We start from the raw sequence: 17282 nt of genomic DNA, 5'->3' as shown, positions 1-17282 counted from the left end.
CAGTTATCCACCAGCAAGAATAATTTTTTAAAAGTCCTGGCTAATTACTACTTATTATTTTTGTCAATAGAGGTACATCCAGTATGAGGATAGATGAACCCACCAAATATCTCCTTCGTTAGTTTGGATAACACAGAAATTGGGATGCTTTTCTATTAGTGCTGCCCAGGGAGATGGGAATAAAGTACTCAGTTCTTCAGCTGCCATTTCCTTGCTGTGTGAGCACAGGGAAATAACTTGCAGATGAACACTTGTCCTGACATAGTATCCATTTTTCTGCTTTAACAAAACCAGCTATAATTCCTTCAACATTCCCCCCTTAGTTCAGTTCTTCTGATGCATGTGAAGGTGCTGCTCTCTTTGTGCTATCAGAATCTCCCTGCTTGTTAACAATGGTAGGTGGTTGTGGGGTCCAAGGACCCATGAGGAGAAGCAGGAAGACCCCTCCTTTCAGAGGACTGTCTCGAGCCAGTGATTCCCAGCCTTCTGTAAGCCTGTTGGCACAATTCACATCATGACTCCACAACACACAGGAACAGCTCTGAAAGGTTCCAGAATTTAATCCGTCATTCCTGACTTTTTCCAGAAGAGTTGGCAACACAGACAAGCACATCCCACCTTGAAGCAAGCGTTTGGCTTTACCCTGGAGCTCATGGTGGCAAAAGTGAGTGAGTGTTAGCAATGCACACCCAGGTCATGAGAAGATAAGCAACTAACACAGAAACCAGGAAACCTTGAAGGACTAACCTGAGTCACAGTTTACGTGCACAGTCTGAAACTGCAATAGAGACAATATATCATTAATGAAAAAGTAATAAGAAAATCTCACAACTGTTAAATATCCTTGACAAGCTCTATTTAACTTTTCCCTTCTAGTTTTCACCCATCTCTCTAGATTTTTATTTGTAAACCAACCCAGGTACACAAACCACAGCAGCAAACCCAGCAGCCTTCTCTGAGATCACACATCACTCTCAGACTTGCAGAAATGCAGTGCCTGCTCTCAGGATGGACCCAAGGAAGTTTTCCAGCACCGAACTTACTGTCCTTTCGTGCTGTTGCTGGGGCTGGATGGACTGCTAGCAATCACTTAATGACCTCAGCTGTGCTAGGAGACAAGACAGGGAAAGGCTGCAGGACGTGACTCATTGTCCTACTTTTAAACAGCCAATGAAAGTTGAAGAGGATACATACTGTGAGGAAAAGAAGAGTAGGGCAGAGAAGGTGAACATTTATGAAGAAATAATAAAGAAGGTATTTCAAGGCTGAAACAAGGAACAATGCATAAGGGCATGCAATGGGAAGAACAGATCTGTGCGGGGCTGGGATTGGGACTACGTACAATATGAAACTGCTCAAAAATAGAAAACCTGATGTTTCAATTATTCTGGAGGCTTATTCTCCAAAAAGGGAAAATGCCACTGTATGATTCCATGCAGCCAATCTGTGCTGAGCCCCACAACCAGCTGAGCATTTCCCCTGGAACCTGTACTCAGAGGTGAGCACACTCACCAGCAAATACACATCACTTATGAGTGACAAGCAGCCAAAAGAAGCTGCCAAACCCCACAAATAACCTGGAGACAGATGTGTTTTGCAATGGCAGTTTTTTGCTGACTGGATTTCTACACAAGCAAGAGGAGATGTGACCCCTACCTTGCACTGGCAATCACTGTCAGGCTCTGGAAGCGCTTAAGAGGCATAAAGCTCAAAGCCTCTGCTATCAACTCGGGCTGCAGTGGACTCATCACAGCTGTGGTATTCTCCAATCAAGATATCCCCCTTATTTACCCATTTCTCTTTATTTTTAAGAGGCACTTTTCTTGTGCATTTTTAACTCACACTCTAGTGACATACTAAAATATGCCCTCATTTTTGCATAAGAATTATAAAAAATACTGCCCAGTAAAGGTCATCTCATACATTTTTCTTAGTAACAGCAGGCCTAAGCACTGAAAAACACTCCACTTGAAGACCACTGTTTCTTTGTGAGTTACATTAAATTGTTTTTTCACCATTTTTCATGTTGTTCTAGATTTCTTATTTTTAAGTGACCTCAAGCGATGAATACATGTATACAATATTCTAAATAAAACTGTATTTGTTTAACTTACTGAACTTTTGTATGAGGAATTACCTTTAAATATTCTTGTTGACTCTGCTGGCATTTCATCTTCATTTTACCATCTATGCAATAGTTGCACTTAGGTTTTTATTTTATCATCTGCAATTTGTGTTCCTGTTCTAGACCCAGCTCAAAAAATTTAATTTACTTAGTTATTTGCATAATTATACTAGATAGTGCCACAACTACTAGGAGATGAGAGTAATAAATTCATGAAAGAATTATGAAACTGTATAAAACTAACCATATTTTAGATACATCACAGTGAATTATCAAGTAGTACCACACTATTTTAGATACATCATAGCCTCAAATTACACCATCCCAAAAATTTTTGAAATCTGTACCAAGCAACAAAACTCTCAGCAAACAAAAAGGCCAATTTATAAAGCCAATGTCTGAAGTCAAACTTTCTAAAATAGTTTGTGAAACATAGGCTGCAAAACCTGAAATTCCAGTTTATGCTGTAGTTCTAAGCACACAGAGACTAGGAAAACTTTTAGAGGGCTATCTGGAAAGGGGGCTGGCTTTACTTTTGCCAGCAGTGCTGCCAGTATAAGGTTATGGCAGCAGCTCCATGTAACCTGCACTCAGTAGAGGGGTCAGCTCTCACAGTTAACCAGACTGTCCCTGATTTAAGAATTACAGTTTAACTGCTCCTCTAGTGGCACGACTAGTGAAATTCTGCTTCTTGACATGACACAGGTAGGCTGACTTTCATGGAAACAAAGCACATGACGTGCACATGACAGAAACTATACTTAGGATGTTAAAGCTAAGCAGCAGCCTCAGATAATAAACCTCCTTCATATGTCTTGTGTGTATCCAAAAATATTCCATGACCGAGCATGTTATCATGCATAATTGAGCAGGCAGAATACTCCCCCAGCATTCCACAGTCCTCCTGAATCATAGTTCCATTGCTAAGATGGTATCACAAGTATAGCTGGGTTTGTGTGTGAATTTATTCAAAGGCTTTCAACATGCAAAACTTAAAGCCTAACATTTTTCCAAAATAAGTAAGACATTTGAGAGCCAGCTCCTTGATAAGAGAAACATTCATCTGCATGAAAAATTTTGGATCTTATTGCAGAGGCATTCATCCTCTGAAGGATATATACACCTCTTAGGCTAATCCCAGCACTGATTGGGATAAAACCAGGTTCCAGAATTAGGGACAGAGTTCAGCACATCTTAGAAGAACAGGAGCACAGGTCTGGAGTGTTTCTGCCAATGTCTGCAGAATACCAGCAATTCCAGAGACTCCTACTCCAGAGCTCTCCAGGGTCAGCTGCTCTACAGCAGCACACACCTGACCCTGGCACCATGAGCCAAGTAGTTTCCCCTGGGTGTCCATATGTAAACGACCATGTGATGAGCATTATCAGTTGTACTCTGACATTTCTTGATGAAAATCAAATACACAGCATGCAAAGTACAGAGATGAAAGACCAAATCCCATTGTGAATTGTGCTGGACCAATTCTCTGTCAATCTAAATTTCCATCAGTTCAAGTACACTGTTCCCCAGGACACTGCAATGGACTACCCAAAGAGCATTTTTGAGGAAAACTTGGTCAAATATGCCAATCTCAATTAACTAGATATTTTCACAATGGTCCATACTATTAACTGGAAATTTAAAAAAAAACTTTGCCTCTACTTAAATATTCCTGTCAATCTGCTGATTGGAACACATCCTAACTAACGGAAAAGAATATGACAGAGGACACTACTTTCCCTGCCCTCCCTGCAATTTAATTAAACTACAGCTAATTAATTAATTGCAAGTTACATTCTCATGAAAAAAGTGCAAAGCTTAATTGCCATCATTAAATTACATATCAGTGGATGCATCAGTGCATGCTTTGCTGCTGCTCAAATACATCCTTGCATAAGCCTGGAGGGCAATACACTTAGATGAAATGAAAGGGTATTTTACTTGTCAGTACTTTTTCTGTTCAGAGTATTTTCAGACAAAGAAAAAAACCAAAATCCAGTAATGATGCCAAATTATATCTGGAGGTATTGGAGATAACAGTTTTGTTAATATAAAACACGAAACACTCTTCAGTACATTGAAGAATCCTTAGCTTGAGATTTCTCTATCCTTAAGCATTTTACATTCACAGCAAGTAGCTAATTACTATTAACTCTTGCTAGTCATCAGGAAAGCAGGTACTACAATACATTTGGGATTTTATTAGGATTACCTTCCAGGTACATTTTGAACAAAAGTATTGATATGAATTCTAGAGATATTTCCCTAGATATACCTCTGCTATTTCTAGAGAGAAAAAAAAGATAGCATACATCCAAAACACTCTCTACTCAATAACAAACTACTGAGCAGGATCCCATTTTCATTGGGCCTTGAGAATTGAAGGATGCTTCCCTGCAGAAGAAAAGCATGGAGGCTAACATTTGGGAAATGAAGGCAGGCAAAAATTCTTTAAAGTTTGTGGCAAATCATGAAATCATTCTGATAGTTTAGGCTTCTTGAAGAGAATGATAGCACTAGGGTGATGCAAATGCAAGCATTTGAGCTGCTATATAAAGGTTTAATTTGCTTAAGGGAAGCTGGATGGACTGTGCTGGGAAAACACCATATTTGCTGCCTGCCATTCCCACTGCTTGTGCAACACCTGACTGTCAGGGGTGGCCTTTACAGACTGGCTATTTCCTACAATCAAACTGGAACAGAGGGTCAGCAGGCAGCATTAGTGTCTTTCTGCCTACTTCGACCATTTCAGCTGTATGGGCTGCTTACAAGAGTGATTACTTTTAGATTACAAGAAAAATGCATCTGAATCTTAAGGCATCATGAAAATCTCATACATCATGATTATGGGAGGGTTTTTTTTTTTTAAATACATAAAAATTTTCATGAATATGTGAAGCTTTGTGAGCCTGAAAACTATTTGCAAGCCTCTGAAATCATCCAGTTTCACAAAGTGCACTAATCCTGTTTCAGTTGCTAGCTCCAATATCATCAAAACAGGAAAGTGGAAAACCACTTAATCTCACACATGGTCAAAATAGCATAGATTCTGCTAAAATAACTGATCTAAACAGGAAGGAATTTTCCAGTTTGTTGCCCAGGTTACAAAGCTGCAGTCTTCTGTGCTAAAACGTAGAAAAATCCAATTCCTGTGTATTTCTCCTGGATACCAAGTAGGCAGCCTGTTGTTGTTAGGATATAACCACCAGTAAGCATTAATACTTAGGTTTCTTCAGACCTGGGTATAAACTATTTTCCAGTGGAAGATGTATACATATATATCTTCTGGAACTACAGAAGAGTGCTATGAGAGTCAGTTAAGAATGAAATAGCATCTTCTCAATTAACATAATCTCAAACCTACTAAAATTTCACTGTTACAGCTCTAGAAGGAGAAGGTGAAGTTGGCATATTTATTCAATACATTCTGCTCAGTTTATACAGTAATTGTGCTCAGAGGGGGCATTAGACAGCACATAGATGCGGAAATGCCATACAACAGCTTTAAACTTTAAATGTCAGTTGAGGGTTCTGGTTATTACTTGTTTACTGTGATGTTAACTGCACAGACACTCAACTGACTTTGCTTTGGTCTCTGCTATGACTCCAAAGTACAGCAACAGGAGAATTAACTGTGCCACAAAGCTCATGAGCTTTTGTTTTGTGCTAACAAAAGCTAAGCTGACAAATCTTAAACTGCAGCTGTAGTTGAAAGTAAAGCTGCACCTTGGATCATGATGAATTGCAAAGGCTGAGCTGGAGCCTTCATGAGACCAATTTCTCCAATCCAGCTCTTGCTTAGTGTGCTGGAGGGAAAGGATGCAGAGTCTCACCTGCATATCCCCGCAGCAGTGAAGCAGGATCAACTCACCACACTGTATCGGACACACACAAACTAATCACCAGGGCATCATAGGCACACTGCGACTTGCTGGGGGCTGGCTGGTTGCAGACACACAAAGCTGGCAATATATGACCTGGATGGCAGGTATAGGAAGTCCTTTTCTACACACCTGTATTCTGCCTGACTATCCATAAAGCACCTAATAGTTTGGCTTTGCTGATCACCTTTATTTCTTTATTTGTTTCTATCACCTTTACTTTTCTCTTGGGCATATCTAAGTCAACACCACTTGGACACTGGAATTGTCCTTTCTTTGTTGTTGTTCTTGCCTGGCTGAGGAGTTTCTGTGTCACCACTGTTACAGTACTCCTCAATTACTGCTAGGTGACTCACACAAATGCTGTTACTCGTGTGAAGCAATAACTAATAGGTGGTTGATGTCAGCCCTTTCTTGTTCCTAACATGCTACAGGGTGTCACAAAAAGAGAGGAAAGATGTATGTGAGCCCAAGCCTTCAGAAACCTAGTTGCTGTGCTGGGGAGAAGTTATGAAACCATAACCAAGTCACAGACACCAAAATGGCCTGGTGTATTCAGAGGTCCACCTGCCCTGAGCTGTGGCTTTGCTCCCCTCTCCCAGGCAGGTAATGGTGCTGCCTCAGAGGTCTCTCCCCACCAGTGTGCTCAGTACTGTGCAACACTGGGAAGTTGCAGCATGGGGCACTCACAGAGCAAAGTTCAGTGTGAAACACACAACAGGGCATACCGAAGCCATGAAACAAGCACTGGTATCAGTGTAAGCCTTAGCTCTAGGAAATAACTATATGTCACAAAATATTATCAACCTCTTCATATGAATTTCAGCCTCTCAGAGCTCAGCAACTCACTGCCAATTTCCTCACATGCTGACAAGGACACTTGCCTTCCAGGAAGTCATTTGGGATCAAACTAGATTCCTTCCCCAGGTCTCATTGGCATAATTTTAAATTAAGTTCCTTGAAAAACAGTTCTGGTTGCTCTGCCAACAGATAGGAAATAAATACATTTTCAGTGGACTGCATTCCAGAGAGGTGCCAGGCTGAGGTCCCCTTTATGTAACAGTGCTCAGTAAGACATCAGCTCCTAGGCACATTATCGTGTGGGTTTGCTGTGACTTAGGAAAGGCACATACCAACATTTCCATTTTTTTAAAGAGATCGGTTACGAAAAATGCCATCAGGAGAAGGTAGCTCCAGTAATGGAGAATTAATAAGTTTCTGTAATTAACCAATTATCTTAGATATAATTCATTAGAAGCTGCACATTCTCATTTCATTAACTTCTCCTCCTAGCCTCTGCTTTCCAGCTAATTGTAATTGCAGAAAAAGGTGGGAGAGGTAAGACCCAGTAAGACACATCTACTGCAACTGCTGCAGTCTCAAGCACACTCCAGAGCTGACCCACATTGCACAGACTAGGAAAGCTGGAGGGACTCACGTGCTAGCAGGTTTGCCCAGAGCCAGCTGCCATTACACAGAAGATGTGTAATTTTAAATAGTAGTCTGAACATAATATTAAACTAGTGATGAACTGTCTCAGATCAAGGCAAGGCCTGGCAGCATAAATGTCTGTGCAGAGTAAGCCTTGTGTATCAGAATATTCAGGATGCACTATTTGGAGGTATCTTAGAAAGTTTCTCCAAGACCCTGCTCTACCAACAGAGCATGTGCTCAATACACAGCAAAAATCAGCAGAGGCAAAGGGCAGTTAACAGAAACCCTTCAGTCACATGTTTTTATTTGCCTGTTGCTGGGTCTTAGCTCAAATATTAAAGCCTGATGTATTCAAGAAGTGTAAGAATAGCAGCTTTTCAGTTGTGCCTGAAAACCACTTACAGAGAAAGAGTGATAAATTCCCTTTCACAGCAATTTTTTTCTAAGTTATCAGTTCAGCTCTCTGCCTCCTTTCCGACTTAGGATTAAAGAAGGGAAAAACTCATAAACTGGCTTTGCTTCAGTTTCTGCTTATAAATCAAGCCATAAAACCTGTTTTAACATCTATGTGATCAGCAGAAAACTTTTACTAGCTGTTTTAGGAACTGTCACTGCAACTGGGGCTTCTTACAATATTGGATTATTTCTTGAGAAGCAAAGGTCTCCACGTCACAGCTATAAAGAAATGGAACTAAGTCCTGAGAACTGCACTTTTGTAGTATGTCTGCAGGTATTTTTTTCCAATTCTGGATTATATGATTTGTACAGTACATTGCTTAAATGAGGTTTAAATTGCACAGCACAATAAAATTTAGCAAATTATTAAGAAAGGGAAGAAAGTGTCACACAACCTTTGTAATAAGCAAATAGCAGCAAAAGAATGAAAATGGGCAAATTGTTTTGGTAAATACCATCTTAGGTAAATACCACACAGGAGATAATTACTACTACTATTATAGAACTTTCACCTACAGTTTTGGAATATTTGACAAAGAAAATTCTAGTAAGAAAAAAATTAAAGAAAGCAAAATAATGTTTCCCAGAGCCCTTAAGGAAAGCTAGGGACAGAGCTTAGGTTTCCTGAGTATTTGAAGCAGCTTAGTTTGGTACTCTGCTCTCTTTCTGAACTCCTATGTTCAAATTATTCAGGCTCAGGTTCGTAAACACCTTTGCCTTCATTTTTTCTTTCCTAATTACAATAGTGTTTTCAATGACTTATTTACTAAAGTCTATTTTCCTTTTGTTCAAAATCACTGATTTGAAAATTCACTGTTCCTTGCTCATCGTTGAGTAGTCTTACCCTTTAGTCAGCCTCAGAACACAAGGCAGAAGAATACACAAAGGGAAAAAAAAAAAAACCAAGATAAAAGAAGGAAGGAAACTGTGAAAACTGAGTGATAAATCAAGATTAACAAGAAGAGACTCATCAGACAAAAGCCAGTTTATCAATGCCACATGTGCCAGCCAAAGCTATGTTGCTTATTGCCTAATCCTACCAAGAGGTGCCTGCCTTTGTTTCAAGAAATGTGTCAATTGACTGAACCAACCTTGAGGAAAAATGCATTTCAAAGACAGAGAAAAAGTTTAAAATAGCCTTAACAAGCAGCTCAAGACAGAGGATGGATCTAAAACATTTATCTAAATGCAAATACTTCCACAGATAGAGTAACAGTATAGCCTAACACCAGGTACTTTTTGTCTAAATCTACAGTACCCATCACAAGAAATTCTGTTCCCCCTGCAGGTGACACCAGGCACACACAAAAACAGAGCACAGGCCAGCAGCAGGCTCTCCCAGCAGCATTTCATTTCAAGGAGTAATTATCATAAGCCCATTTGAAATTCTGCTGAACAATGATCACACTTGGACTCAACACTGAGCAAGTCACAGCAGACTGCAGCTCATTAAGACAGCTCTTACAGACAGCTCTTGAGACCCTTTGCTTTTACCCAAGAAAACATCCACAAAGCCATTCTGACTTACTTTCCAGAAATTAACTGAGAACATCACAGAGCTGGTACAATCTGGGCCAGGAGATTGCTAAAAAACCTGGAAGACAACTTTATGGAACAGGTCCTAAGGGAGCCGACTGGGAAAGATGCCCTCCTTGCCAACAGAGTGGATCTTGCGAGCAGAGTGGAGACGGGCTGACTTGGCCATGGCAAGCACAGAGCCATCAAGTTTAAAATCTCTGGTGACAGGAGGAAAAGTGCCAGAAAAACATCAGCTCTGGACATGAGGAGAGCAAACCTCAGGCTGCTCAGGGAACTAGTAAGTAAGGTCCCTATGGAAAATGCTTGAAATGCATAATTTCTCATTGCTCAGGAGAAAGCAATAATTTTAAAGTGACACAGGGAAAGGCAATCTGTAACAATAAGGAGACATTTGCATTTTGTGGTCTACCCAGAAAACCATTCAAGGGCAGGCATTTTGTAAGAATTTTTCACAAATTAGGTCCAGCATAAATGCAAATGGACAATTAATTAACATGTACTTGGAAAGTAACACTTCTTTTGCACAGAGAACTTTTTAAAGTTCTACGTAGACAGAGAATAAAACAGCTGTAGCTGAAAAGCTCAGTACAGCAGATTTAATAACCCTCACTCAGACACATTATAAACCTATTAAATGTCTGCCATTCAGGTAATTATCGGAGGTCTGCTATATATTTTACTGTCTTCAGTCCAAGACGTGAGGAAAAGGAGAGGGAGAAAAAACACCAAAAGAGGAGGGTAAGTTAATGGATCCAGCCAAGGAGCTCTTCTCAGTAATTATGCCTGATTAGAAATTTGTCTGCTTCAAAGAACAGAAACCTGAAACTTTATTAGTAATGAGAGATCTCAAGTTTCTAATTAACTGAAAACAGAAGTACCATGCATTTCACATTGTACCTTCCTGTCACACACAGTCATTGTTTTCAAATTACTCTCTGAAGGACTAATTTGTGCATGACATGACAGAAAGAAGGACAGGGAATCTTAAAAATAAAATAATCCCAGTGATTCAGGCAACACAGTTTTGCTTGTCTAGAAATCCTCTAGATCTGCTACTTACCCTAAACCTGCCCAGATTCCAGTGCAGATTGTAGACTTTTTTGCATACCTTCATGTGAGAGGGTATAAACCCAGGTTCACTGTGAGGCAAACCAGGAAAACATATTTGAATTCAGGCTTTTTTTCCCCCATGAGTAGTAAGCTGGAGTGGAAGGCTGCATGGCTGAGGGCTGACTCCTGTGCAGGGTATTTTCAACAGCATATTAATACCCTTTCCCCTCATACGTCTGGGAGGCCACAGATGTCACTTTCTTTAAGAAGAGAATTGCTTCTTACTACCTCTGCACACTGGGAATAAATGTTGGCAGTTTCCAACTAAAGGCAGAAGGCCCAGAAGTGAGAAACCTGCTGCAGACACCATCATAGGAGAGCCTCTGCCCACAGAAGCCCAACTCTGAGGGGATCATAACACACACCTACACTTCAGCTTATGTCTGACTTTCGAAGTTTTACAGCAGTAAACATAAATCTTCCATGTTGTTGAAGATGGCACTGGTAAGTTTTGCAAAGAACCTCACTACCCAGCAAAGTCTGAACCAGGATATTTCTGTGCTTGATCTCTTTGCTGATATTATCAGCAAGAACATGGACTACATCCAGCTGTGAAAGCAGACAGAGAGAAGAGCACTCCCAGCCAGTGATAACTTGAGTGAGTCTGTCTTATTTCACAGATGGTAAACCCAAGTTATTATCTGGTAATGAGAGAGCCAATAAGGACAATTGAAACTAGGATGTCTATCTCTACTACATGTCCAGTGGAAACTAATCATATGCAGAGAAGGCAAATCTCATTCCCCATTATAGGCAGCACACAGAATAACAGAAGTTTGTAAACTTCCTTTGCCCCCTGCTAGAACAATCATGAAGTCAATCCTTAACCTTCTTATTTCATCAGTCTATATCAGAAAAAACCTGATTTATTCTAAGAAAAATAAAACATTTGTTTTAAGTTCTCTTTCTTCCTTTAAATACTTGATTTTAAAATTTCATATCCTCATTCTTTTAGTGTATGATTGAGACATGAACATCTTTTTTTTCTTACAGAATATCAGAGACCAGCTGATGTTAGGAAGGTGATGGAAAGCACTGATCAGAGCTGGGTTAAGTACAGCAGGATGGTTTAGAGTCAGGCTTGGGCTATTTCCAACACAGACTCCACAACCCATCAAATCAGCCTGTTCCAGTGTTGGATATAAAATGTGCTCAAATCAACAAGCAACCTTTTGCTGACTTCAACACCTCGTGAGTTACCCTGCACAATGACACTTGTTATTTAGGCTCATAAACACTCTGGAAAGATCATGGAGATTTTTTGAAATCAAGTGGTTCTGCCTTCTACGTCATAAAACTGTTTAATGCAGTGGTATGGGAAGTGCACATAAATCATTCTAAACAAATTGGAGTCAAACAGCTTGATGTCTTCATATTTATCAATTTTCCATGTCTCATTTGAAAACAAAAAACAATGTAAATATCTCAAACATACTCTCATAACTCACAATTTCAAAGAATTTGTTCACTGTTTTATACTGAATTTATCTATATATACATTGGTTTAAGGACTTGTAATAATATTAAATAAAAAGGCCTTGGCTTAGATGAGATTAAGTGTCACTGTAGTAATTCAGTAAGGGAATGAAACTTAAAAAAATAGCAGAAAAGCTACAAAGTTTATATAATCATGTAATGACAACAGTTTTCTGCAAATTGCCATGGTACTCTTTCAGATAACTAAAGAAACCCTTCACCAACTTTTTATTATCTACAACAAAAGCCCAGAGCAGAATTTTGGGGCTGTGAAGAGACTCCTTTACTGAAAGAGGCAGCAGAAATAATGAAAAAAGTCAGAGAAAATTAGTACTTCAAAGCAACAAATTTTGCCAAAGCACCAAGCTTTTCTCACCTCCCCCAGCATCACATTTAGATCCCTAAGTCTTGTATACAAGTGGTTTTTGCTGCCCCACCTTCCCTGCCCCCAGTGAGTCATAGCTCACACTGGTCCCTGCATTTGTAGCATAAAGAAAAACTAAAAGTTTTGGCTAAATCCAAGAAGTTTGGATGGTGAAAGTGAACTGTAAGGGCAAAAGTGGCTTTGTGTCCTTTTGCTTCTGTTGAGAGATTGAGGAGACAAGCACAGGATCCTGGTAGCCCCTGATTCTGCCTGATGAGCCCATCACTCTAACGGAATCTGTTCCAAGTTTCTGGTGATACAACATATTAATACCATTCTCTACCCCTTAAAAGGGAATAACTTCTACTGTCTTACAAAAAGGAACTACTGCTGTGGGACAAAACATACACTTAAAATGTTCAAAAGCGAAAATATCTGTTCTGCAAGGCAATGCCTCCCTCCCCAGGCTCAGGATACTCAGTCACAGGGACAGTAGAAGCAGCATGGCCAGGACAGCCCTTGTATTCTTCGGGCTCTGCTCTGCAAAGCAGAGTGACTCTTGTAGAAAGGACTTGTCCAAACCTTTCCCCATCCTCCCACCTCTCAAATCCATTCTAATCCTCCCAACTCCTATTTTGCAGAGGACTTTGGATGAAAATTTTGGTACTTTTATCATCCCAGCAGTATTAATAGACATTAACCCAGGAGTTGAAATGAGGTCTGGGGTAAATGAAGGAACACTCACAAGGTTTGACATTCTGTTTGTACAGTTCCTTATTCTTCACTTGGAATCCTCTGAATGCTCAGCAATGCACAGCACAGTTTTTCCCTTAATTAAAAACCAAGTGAAAGTGGTACTTACCAGACAAATTATGGTTTAATTAAAAGAAAGCATTTAATAACTAAGACACAGCCATTGAACCAATTACACAAACCTTCAGAGATCCCTGAAAGCTGTGGTCAGTCCTTGTGCAAAGAAGGCTCCGTTTTGGAGTCCTTCAGCTAATTTTATTAGTCAGCTTGCATTTTCTTACACAAGACAATCTGTTCCACTCAGGGAGTACTGCAACAAATAAGTAAATATTAAGTTCACCTGTCCAGTCTGGATAGCTCACTTATCTTTTTTTTCTTACCACATCTCATAAGCAGCTAGCAAATAGACAATATTTTGAAGAGTTTTTTCTTTTTTAAGAAAAGTTTTCTGCCTCAGCATGTTCAAGCTAATTATTCTGTATCATTCAGGGTTCAGGAAAAACACTCTCACAGTAGCATGATTAAAAGTCAACACGATAATAGTGCCCTGCAAAGCTGTAGCACTAATTAGATTTCTTAATAGGATCAGGTTGAAAAGGTTTAGTTTGGATTTTGTTGAAGGAAAAATAAATGAGAGACAAAATGAGAGAAAAAGACTGATCCGGATATATAGATATTAGATACAGGTTTTGCTCCCAGTTTGCCTACTCACCTCACAAGCAACATCAGACAAGTCACATTTGTCCTCAAGCAGCTCAAACATCAATCCTGACAATAACTTATTCATGCAAAAAACTTCATTTCTCTTGAAGTGATCTTCACACTGTATAGAACTATTGCTAAAACTTTCACTAAATGCGACTAGACTTCAGTTTGCCACAAGAAAGGCACAAAACCCCAAATAAGACAAGATGCTATAATTGCCAGTAGGTGTGAACACATGAGTATAATTAAAAGCTTTCATCTACTAAGTATAGTTATATGGTCCCAGCAGCTATAATGAAACACTGGAGCCACAGATTGAGTGATCTCTTTTCTGACCCTTTATATCATGAAGCTAATCTACACTTGAGTTTTTACGGGTAAAATTCCATAGTTCTGGCTTCAAACTGATGGAACAAGAGCTTGCAGTTTCTCTGTGCAGATCTCAGCTGTCAGTCACACATCTTGGACTTAGTTGCTTCTTTATTTTTAGATATTTCAGTTCTTTATTACCTACATGATCCTTCTGCAGTTCTTTGTTATCTGTGTCATAAAGGAAAAACCAAACATTGGTCTGAGGACACAGGTATTGCACTTTTGCCATCAATGCATTGCTGTGAGCAACCTTCCTAGGCAGGCTAACTGCATATTAAATATTTGCTGAATCAGAATATACTAGAAATTAACAGGCTTATTTGAACAGAATAATTGCATTATCGATTTTCCTGAGGTCTATGATTAATTAGAATGCTGAATTATTTGGTGGCACTGAAATGAGAAATCAGGTTGTTTGCTACTTCTGACAACAGATGAATTGGGATTTTGGAATGCTTCCATCCATCGCTACAGCAGAATAAGCTTTGTTTTTCCTTCTAATCAAGGCTGTATAAAATGTACATTAAATAAAGTTGCATCTTTTGAGGGAACTGCTAAGAAACAACATAAGTAAAAACTCTAGAGATTAAAAGTCTTTCATATATCCTCAGAGCAGGCACAAAGAGCACATCTGTGTTGCGTCTCCAGCCAGAGCTGCTACCTGCACTATCCCTGCACTTACATTTCCCTTGTGAGACTTCTATACCTGTAGTCACTAAGCAATCTGGTACATTATATGTAGAAGAGGTTTTTGATACTTTCATTCAGGTGAAGACATTTCATAAAAAAAACATGCCTACCAAATCATTAAAGCAAATACAGGACAGATTTTAAGACAGCTGTCAGGTCACTGAAATCAATCCCCCCAACTCTGCACTGAACATTGATGGGATTTGGGCATTTCCCTTCCCCTCTTCCTTCACTGAAAACTGTGCTTTTCTTCACAGCTTTTCTGATACTACATTGCTGCATCACAGGGTCTTTTGGTTAATCACTGTAGTGTGAAAAATGCATATTTTATGATTGGCTTTTCTCAAATATTAAATTGAATACCATATGTATTATGTTATATTGATTAGAAATGCTGTATTAACATTTTAATAGTATGGTAAATGTAGTTTTGTAGTTAAAATAGAACCTATGTATGTGGGTTTTTTTTTTTTTTTTTACTAGCTCAAGCAAGAGATGAGATAATCAAGAAACTCTTCGCACAGATATGGCAGTGATGGGGGCCCACAAAGAATTACTGCCTCCTTATTGGAAAAGACAAACATTCTTCCACCTTCTCTCCGTCTTTATGGAACCACCAGGATTAAGGGGAAGAAGCTAACAAAAACCAGAAAAGTTCTTAATTTGCAAGGAATTTATGCATCATGTATGAGATATATGAATACGCAACAGGCTGTTGCTTTTAAAGGTTATTCCTTTGTTCACAAGGCATGCTTATCAGGCTTAAGTGCCCGAGAGCATCCGGACGTCCGTAATTCTTTGCTTTTTATTGTCTTGTAATTGTCCTTACTCTAAATTTTTATTACTCTAATTGTATTACTATTTTTATAACTATTATTATTAAAATTTTAAAAACCAAGTGATTGGCATTTTTCACAGTAAGAACAGAAACCAGCAGTTCCCATGGCATGACCATCAGCTGACATCCAGCAGCAGCGAGCCAGGCCCTGTGCATACACATTCATCACTGCCCTCAGGAACAGCAGTGTACAGACGGTGATCAAGAAACTGGTGTTGCAGAGGGAAACATTTCTGCCAGGTGAAGACCACAAGCATGGGCTTTGTGCTCCCATCGTGGCCAATATGTAATGAGCATTGATGCATGCAATGCTTTTCCCAGCTCAACTAAAAACCACACTGCAAAATTATAGGTGCTACTTTCCCACAACCTAAGTGTGTTCTGAGAGATGCTCCATATTACAAAAGTAAAAATTTGGAAGTTTGGAATTGATGAGGCTGGTGTGAACCTGTTTTTGTTGACTTAACTGCAGCAAGCAGCTCAGCCCCATGAAGCTGCTCCCTTGCTCCCCCTCAGTGGGACAGGGGGAAGAATTGGAAACATGAAAGTGAAAAAAATCATTAATTGAGATAAAAAAGTTTAATAACCCTGGTCAGGGGTTGTCATGGTTTGATGCTGGCACAATGCCAGTGCCCCCATGAAAATGCAACTTCCCCAAATAAATGCTGTGAGATGCAATCAGGAACACAGCAGAGCAGGCCCAAGCTTAATAACAAAGGGATACACTTTATTAAGCTACTACTGCTATAATAAAAGACACAGAATTCGGAATTAAAACCTTCCAAAACACTTCTCCTCCCCCCACCCAATTTCCACCAAAACACAGTGAGACATCACCCAGGGTTCCTGATCAAGTTGCCACCCTTCAGATAATCAATACCCAGTCCACCAAGGGAGAGAGGAGTCTCTCTTGCACCACAGACCCCCTAGAAAACACAGCTGCCAACTCCTGTGTTTCCATGTCACACATGGCAACCGCCAGGAGAAAAAAAATCTGCCAGTGTGACACTGTCCTTTCCATGTCACAGTGCTCTCACGACTGTGCATGCACAGACTGCTCACAGGGCTCCTTTAAGGACACTTTGCCAAGCACCTAAAGAAATACAGTTCAGTTTATCATTTTGGGACCACAGTCCCCCCATTTCCTCCTCCCCTGGGGCCAAGGGTCTCAAGAACAGAGATCATCTTCTTCCTGAAGACAGAGGGCATCACCACACCCTCCTCTTCTCTGTTCACTCCACTCCTGTGTTGGTAGACGCTGAAGCAGGTCTCTTGGCTCACCATTGCACCCCCCAAAAATGCAGTGTCTGTTGCAGGAGAAATTGGTTCACTCTATGGCTAACAAGAATAGTCCAGCCAAAAGCCACTCCATCATCTCCTCCCACCTAAAACTTCTTCTTTTAACATCTCAGTTCCCATATTGTCTCTCTTCTCTTTCAAATCAAGGAGGAGTAGTATTTCACAAAGCTTTCATTTCCCAGGAAAGAGTTAAAAATCGCAGACTCCCCGGACGCTGAAATCTCTGCCCAGAACTCCAAC

The 17282-nt window shown here is 39.9% G+C and overlaps 1 protein-coding gene across 6 annotated transcripts in view; it reads right to left on the bottom strand.

Annotated features, from left to right (window-relative positions):
• Positions 1-17282, bottom strand: part of LOC137482843 (Kv channel-interacting protein 1) — a 330573-nt gene that overhangs the window by 46358 nt on the left and 266933 nt on the right. Inside the window, exon 1 of one of the 6 annotated variants that reach the window (XM_068205423.1) lies at positions 13851-13984. The exons of the other annotated variants lie outside the window; for them this stretch is intronic. The gene's annotated coding sequence lies outside the window, so the exon portion shown is untranslated. Of the gene's footprint in view, positions 1-13850; positions 13985-17282 lie in introns of those variants that run through there. 6 annotated transcript variants of the gene reach the window in all.

This window comes from Anomalospiza imberbis, chromosome 15 (genome assembly GCF_031753505.1).
Source record: "Anomalospiza imberbis isolate Cuckoo-Finch-1a 21T00152 chromosome 15, ASM3175350v1, whole genome shotgun sequence".
NCBI classification, from domain to species: domain Eukaryota; kingdom Metazoa; phylum Chordata; class Aves; order Passeriformes; family Viduidae; genus Anomalospiza; species Anomalospiza imberbis.
The sequence above is the reverse complement of the archived record's forward strand: the minus strand, read 5'-3'. Positions and strand labels throughout refer to the sequence as shown.